We start from the raw sequence: 6979 nt of genomic DNA, 5'->3' as shown, positions 1-6979 counted from the left end.
ATTTTAATTAGGATTCTTAATTAAATCTAAACATTTACATGAAATGGTAAATTTTCTATTTTAATTAGAATTTTGAATTAAATCTCAATATTTACATGAAAGAATTAATTTTCTATTTTAATTAGAATTCTAATTTAAATCTCAATATTTAAATAAAAGAATTAATTTTCTACTTTATTTAGAATTCTAATTTAAATCTCAATATTTACATGAAAGAATCAATTTTCTATTTTAATTAGAATTCCAATTTAAATCTTCTTTTTTTCTTCTTTTTTTTAATTAAATTCGCTTCATTAGGGAGGTTGTGGGCTCGAACCCCCACAACCCCCTTATTTTCCTCTATTTTTCGCAGAAGAGGAGGTTGTGAGGTGGTGGGTTCGAACCCCCACAACCCCTCTATTTTTTTATTTATTTTAGTACGCTGCTCCTGTCCTTGAGGTCGTGGGTACAATTCCCACACCTCACGTTTTATTTCATCCCATTTTCTTCTTTCTCTCGCGCGCACATGGAGGTCGTGGGTTCGAATCCCACGCCTATCATTTAAATTACCGGATTTATTCCCTTCTCCTCTTCCCCCAGGTCTCATGTTCGATTCCCCCAGCCCCCATTTCTTTTTCTCCTTTTTTTTCTTCCCAGCGAAACCAGTAGCTAAGGGGTTCGATTCCCCTTAGCCCCCATTTCTTTTCCTTTCTTTTTTTTTTCCAGCGAACCAGAAGTTAAGGGGTTCGATTCCCCTTAGCCCCTTCCTTATTTTTTTTAAGCATGCTGTAGTGAGGTCCTGGGTTCGATCCCTGCAAGCCTCACTTATTATAATTTTTTTTTCCAGTTTCTTTCACAGATGAGGTCTTGGGTTCGATTCCCATTGACCTCACTTAATTTATTTTATTTTAAAAACTCAGAATTTGAGACTTTTGAAGGGTACAAAAATCTGGAAAATTTTGTCCTTCTCCAACCATTTTTAGGTGCATTTTTTTCATAAGTTTAATAGCTATAAGATGGTTATTCAATTCACTATACTTCATCATTATGAACATCACATTGTACACCCATTACACACATAAAATACACAATAAATACACAACTTATACACCCCAAAACAGTGACTAAAACACTGCCCTATACATACCTATACATCAACTTTTTCGGTCATATTTTGATGATAATTATTGTGATTTTCCGCACATAAACACATTCGTATTTAATTTAAACACATCATTCATGCAAAAATCTAGCAGCACAACATACCCCTCCTACAAATTCGTTAGGGAACTAAGGACAAGGACATACGAAGGGAACAACCGTAGTTTCAAGAGTTTAAGAAACGCTTGAAAGAAAGTACTCTTGGAGAAGAATTCCATGAGAGAAACCCATACCTTTTGATATTGTTCAAGAGTGGATTGTTGTCCGGAAACTCCTCCAAATCACGCCCAATTTACTTCAATTTACACGTCACTCGACGAACCTCTCTTAGCCTTGACATTTTGTTTACTTTGTCTTTTAGTTAAAAATTCTTGTGAGTTCTTCAAGTGTGAATAACTCTTGATGTATTTTCAGTTCTTAAAATTATTTTTGGCAGAAACCAATGTGAGAGAGACATATGGAGAACGTGAGAGAGAGAGAGAGAGAGTGTGTGTGTTATTAGGATTAGGAGACTAAATTCAAGACTTAGTCAAATAGGATATAAATTAGATTAATACAATTCTGATTTATTTTAATTAATACGTGAAAGGACAATTATGCCCTTAAAATTTTAAAATTTTAATTAATAATTAAATCACCTTAAGTACCTATTTATTCAAAAATTTTTATATCGTTACATTGATGGAGGATATTATGGAGAAGAGATGCAAGATCCAAAAGATTATGTGAAGAAGGTGGATAAATTTATTTTCTTAGAATTCAAGGGAAGGAGGAGATTTATTGAGTTTTATTTGCCCTGAATTTCTTACCATAAATAGGTTTTCCTTTTAAGAAAAGGTTTTCGAATGGCTAGTCCTTTTATGGTAGGAAAAAGGTTTAGGACTCTATGAATATAGGCTTGTTCCTTCTAACTTAATCAGCATTAATAATATAGTCTTAAGGGCTTTGAGAGTTTTGATTAGGGGGAGAATTTGCGGGTCACGAGTTTGATACGTTATCACTTGAGTTAACCTCCCATGTATTCTGAGTGAATTAGTTGAGGTTGTTTCTCTCTCTATTTTTTACTCTCATGTTTATGTAGTGGATTACTCATATCCTTTATGAGCGTAGGTTGATTGATCAAACCACGTTAAATCTTTGTGTCTTTTGATATATTTCTCATTTGTCTTCTTACTCGTGGTGTTTTGAGGTTTACTTAGCTAGCTTCTGCATTAAAACTAACTATTTTCGATCCTAACAAAGCCTTTCGCATTCGCGGAGGTCAGGCTAACTGACACTCCACATTCTTGAGGCTTTCTCCATGTTTGTAGTGGGTTTTTATCGAGTTGGTCACGACCTCAAGCCTCGGGCTCCACGATCACAATGGGTTGTTGGGACTAGCTTTTTAAATAAGACCAGTTTTCCAAACAGCTCGACATCAACATTTGTTTTGGAAATTTTGGGAGCTAGGGAGCTTCAAATCAATCCTAAGTGTTGGAGGTTCGCTTTGATCGTGGTTACGTGTTAGCGTGGTCGGGAAGTGTCGGGGTCTCTTTGGTTGAGGTAATTCCTGCTCCAAATTAAGGAGCTGCCCAACTCTCTTAGGTGTTCTTTTATGGTAAATATATATATAGGGAAAATTTCATATATGGCAAACTTAATTGATTAAATAACATTATATGGGTATAGTTTACCAAATTACATTCTATGGGTATAGTTTAGTTATTTAGGTATCTTTAATTTTGTATATAACATTTCTTTTGTTTTTTATTTATACAATTTTATTTTAAAAAAAGTGGTTTGTAACTGAAGCGTTAAATATGCTAACAATAAATTTAGATAATGTCATAATTTAAGGTAAATGTTCAAATTCAATTTTTTTTCAAAAAAAAATAAGTCCTTCTATCTGTTCATAATTCCTTACCTTATTTTCTCCTATAATCACTCAAAACAAACTGATTTCAAAATTTAGAATTTTCATCCATTCTTTTTCAAGTCGTACTACGAGATTTCTAGGGTTACGATTGTCCTGCCTTTTCTTAAATAATCTGTATATTATGGTTTGTATGAACTTTTAAAGTTTGATATATACAAAAAATTATTTATTTAAGTAAATTTTGTATTCACGTAATTGTATATAGTATATTGCATGTTTAGTATACAAATAGATATTGCCTCATAAGACTTTGTATATATTATCTTAATATACAACCCACTATATACTTAACTTTAGTAATTGATATACAACTAATAAAATATACAATTAAGAATTGTTTTATAATACTTTGTATATATTACCTTAATATACAACTCACTATATACATAACTTTGTAATTTGTCTAAACGACTTTGTATATACTACATTAATATACAAACTTAATGTATACTTAACTCCAGTATTTTGTATGTAACTACTAAAACATAAAATTATAATATACAATTATAAATTAGGGATATTCCTATAACTAAATACAATTGATTTTTGTATATATATACAAAAACAAATATAATAGGAAGCCTTTAATATATAATTCACTACTACCCCCTATTAACTTAGTATACTAGTCATTATATACATAACTTTAATAATTTGTATAAACTAATCGAATAACAGATTCACTCTCCTCTAGCTATGACATTGTTAACAACTTTTTGAACTGTCATTGGGTCTTTTTTTTTCTTGGATCTCAATTCTTCCTTTGATTGTTTATCTTGAACTTGTTTGGATTTTGTCATAGACGCTACATCAACCCCAAAATCTTGAGTTAAACCCATTAAAAACGAAAGTAAATTGTCAACAAAATTGACATGCAATGAAATACCTCTGGTAATCCTCATAGGTGAAGATAATTCATCCATTTCGATTTTGAAGAATTTATAATCTAATAAGAATGATTGATTATTTCAACAAAAAAATATGAAAAAAGTAAGAAACAAAATACATATATAATTGTTGAATAAGGAAAAAATAAAAATAATTGATACACGCCTAGATTTTAGGGGTTACCTGCGAAAGTTGAATTCAATTTCGGAGGGAGAAAGTGATTTTTTTTGCCAATTTGAAATTCAAAATCGGATAAAAGTATTAATTATAGGAGAAAAAGGTGGAATATGAATAGGAGAGATAATATTGATTTGTATAAAATTATATACAAAATTAAAAAAAAGGTTTTTATACTACTGGTTTAGGAATAAGTGGTGGACCCCATTAGTTATAGCAAAAAAAAAATTATCATTATAAAAAGTAAATAAATTAAACTATACCCTTATTATATAATCATTATAAAAAGTAAATAAATTAAACTATACCCTTATTATATAATTACTTAGGAATGTTTGCCAGTAATTTTCCCATATATATATGCATGTGTTTGTTTAGGCTTTTACGGGCATGAAATTGAGTCCAGTTTGGGACACAAGATCGCTTATTCATTTAGGACTTCTATATGGAGTTAAGTTTGGAATTGTCAGTGTGTGTCCCACATTTTTCGTTTTAACTCGATTTTTTTATATGTTTCCAATTATTGCAAATTTAGTGTCTAAATATCGATAATGATGTTGTGATGAATATCATAATGGTATGACAATGTTTTGGAATAAGATAGCTCTTATGTATTGGATTCAAAGCATGCAATCAGCTTTGAGGTAAGCTTCGGTTTACTTTCTCGATTTAGCTTCTTAGATAATACTTAGTATATATTTTATGTGATTTTGGATTGTATATCCCTGGTATTTAGCTTCCCTCTTGTTATTCAAATTTTTTTTTTTTAATTCTGTAGGAGCTTCAGACCTTCTGTAGGTGTGGGCATCCTTAGTTTAGACTTGTAGGCTCGCTTATGGTATAGATGATTATGTTTATCCTTGTAAGGATTGATACTTGAGGTCTTAGGCTAGGTTTATACCCTAGATGCTTTCGGTTGTGTTTATCGCCCTTGTAGCAATGAATTGCTCCCGGTAGGGAATTTTAATAGCACTCAAATTACTCTCCATAACGATTAGAAGAGTAAGTGGTCATTGTCAATAAAATTACTCAATAAAGAGTCGGGGTCAAATCCAACAAGGAGTGCTCTAAGGATAAGAATTCAAAAGAGGAAAATAAAATACGACTAATTCATTGTAGCAATTGAAGCAAGAGGGTGGATTATTCCACCAAATTTAATCACGAAAATTTGGAATTGGATATGAACTTATTAAAGAAAACAGGGATTTAGACAAATTTAGATTGAATCTAGGAGTGTGCGGGATTGCATTGATGTTAACTAGGGGTAAATCTCAACAACCATGAATAAGTTGTGTAATCATTTGTAACAATAATCTTTTTTCAATCTCATAGCATTAGTTCGTAGAATTTGCTTTCAGTCTCATCTATGTACTTCACAAATCAACCTAATACCTTGCTTTTGCAACTAAAATCATCTAAGTTGCACACATTGAGTTAATTACCCTCTCCTATCGGTCCTTTTGAAGCACCAATTCGAGATCTAGAGTAGGATTAAGTTGGTCACATTAACCCCTAAATTAAGCTCATGCATGATAAACAACTCAAATCCATGGTTGAACAGTATTAAAACATAGCAAGGAAAAAGACCCACTAATTTAAATCTAACACTCGACCCCATAATCACACCCCTAGAACTTAGGGTCTTAGCCACATATCATAAAAGGCAAAGAAACAATTATACCTAGGATGTTAGTAACTATCAATATTTTTGAAATTAAACAATAATCTTCAAACACCCACTTCATTTTCAACCGTTAGTTGTCGATTAGAAGGTAGTGTTGATAATTTGTCCGGCAACATGGTAAGAATGTGAGGATTTATAAAAATTAAGGACTTTAATCATGATTGGGTTTTCTACCCATAACTCGATGGACGTTTTTTCGATGTGATAATGTATGTGGAGTAATAACTGATTATGCTTTATTTGGAGTTAGATTTTGATTAGTCACTTGTATGTTTGATTGCTCTTCAAACATAATTTGTGGTTCATTATTGTTGGTAGACAAAGTTTGTATGAGTAAGGTGTTAAATTGTTGAATTTTGTATTTAAATGACTTTTGATCGTGGTGTGCACTTGTAATATTCATTTCTATTTGTTATTGTTGTCCTAAGAGACAACAGAACTAAGAATATACTGAGATATGTTGAGAGATTTGAGAATATACATATTATTGATGAGTGGTTCGAATCTGATATGAGATCACGGACGAGTGATTATGTGATAGATCGGGTACTACGCTGGTAGGTACATGAAAATCTAGAATTTATTGCAGGTTACGACTAGTAGATTAAAGTCCTTCGCATGTGTGTATAAATGAGTGACTGTGTGAGATAAAGAGGCTATACAAGTGTGATCAATGTAGTCATAATTTCATTATTTTGAGCTTATAATGACTACATGTGTGTTTCTGGTAATTCATAGGTGAAGTGATTGTTAGCATTGATTTAATGGAAATAGGATTATATATATGTTGTTTTGACAGCTTGATTTATGAGATTTAGTGTTTAAGTATGGTGGTGCTAGTTTTTAGTATTTTATTGATAATTCTTGTAACTGATTTCGTTGATTTTATGATGTGCTATGAAAGGAATGATGTGATTGTTTAATTTGTTATATCGAGATGACATATTTGTAAATATGATACTGTATGATTGACTATTTGTAAATAGAATATTGTATGATTGACTACTTTTCCGAATATGAAAAACTATGAATGGATGAATAAATATGAAAGATATGAATAAATGATCTACTTTTGTTATATTATTACTAAATCAATGACATTTGATCATTTTGAATTTACAGAATGTGCATATTACAAGACAATATCATATTACTTTAAATTTCATTATGCTAAA

This window comes from Solanum lycopersicum, chromosome 10 (genome assembly GCF_036512215.1).
Source record: "Solanum lycopersicum chromosome 10, SLM_r2.1".
Lineage (NCBI taxonomy): Eukaryota > Viridiplantae > Streptophyta > Magnoliopsida > Solanales > Solanaceae > Solanum > Solanum lycopersicum.
The sequence above is the reverse complement of the archived record's forward strand: the minus strand, read 5'-3'. Positions refer to the sequence as shown.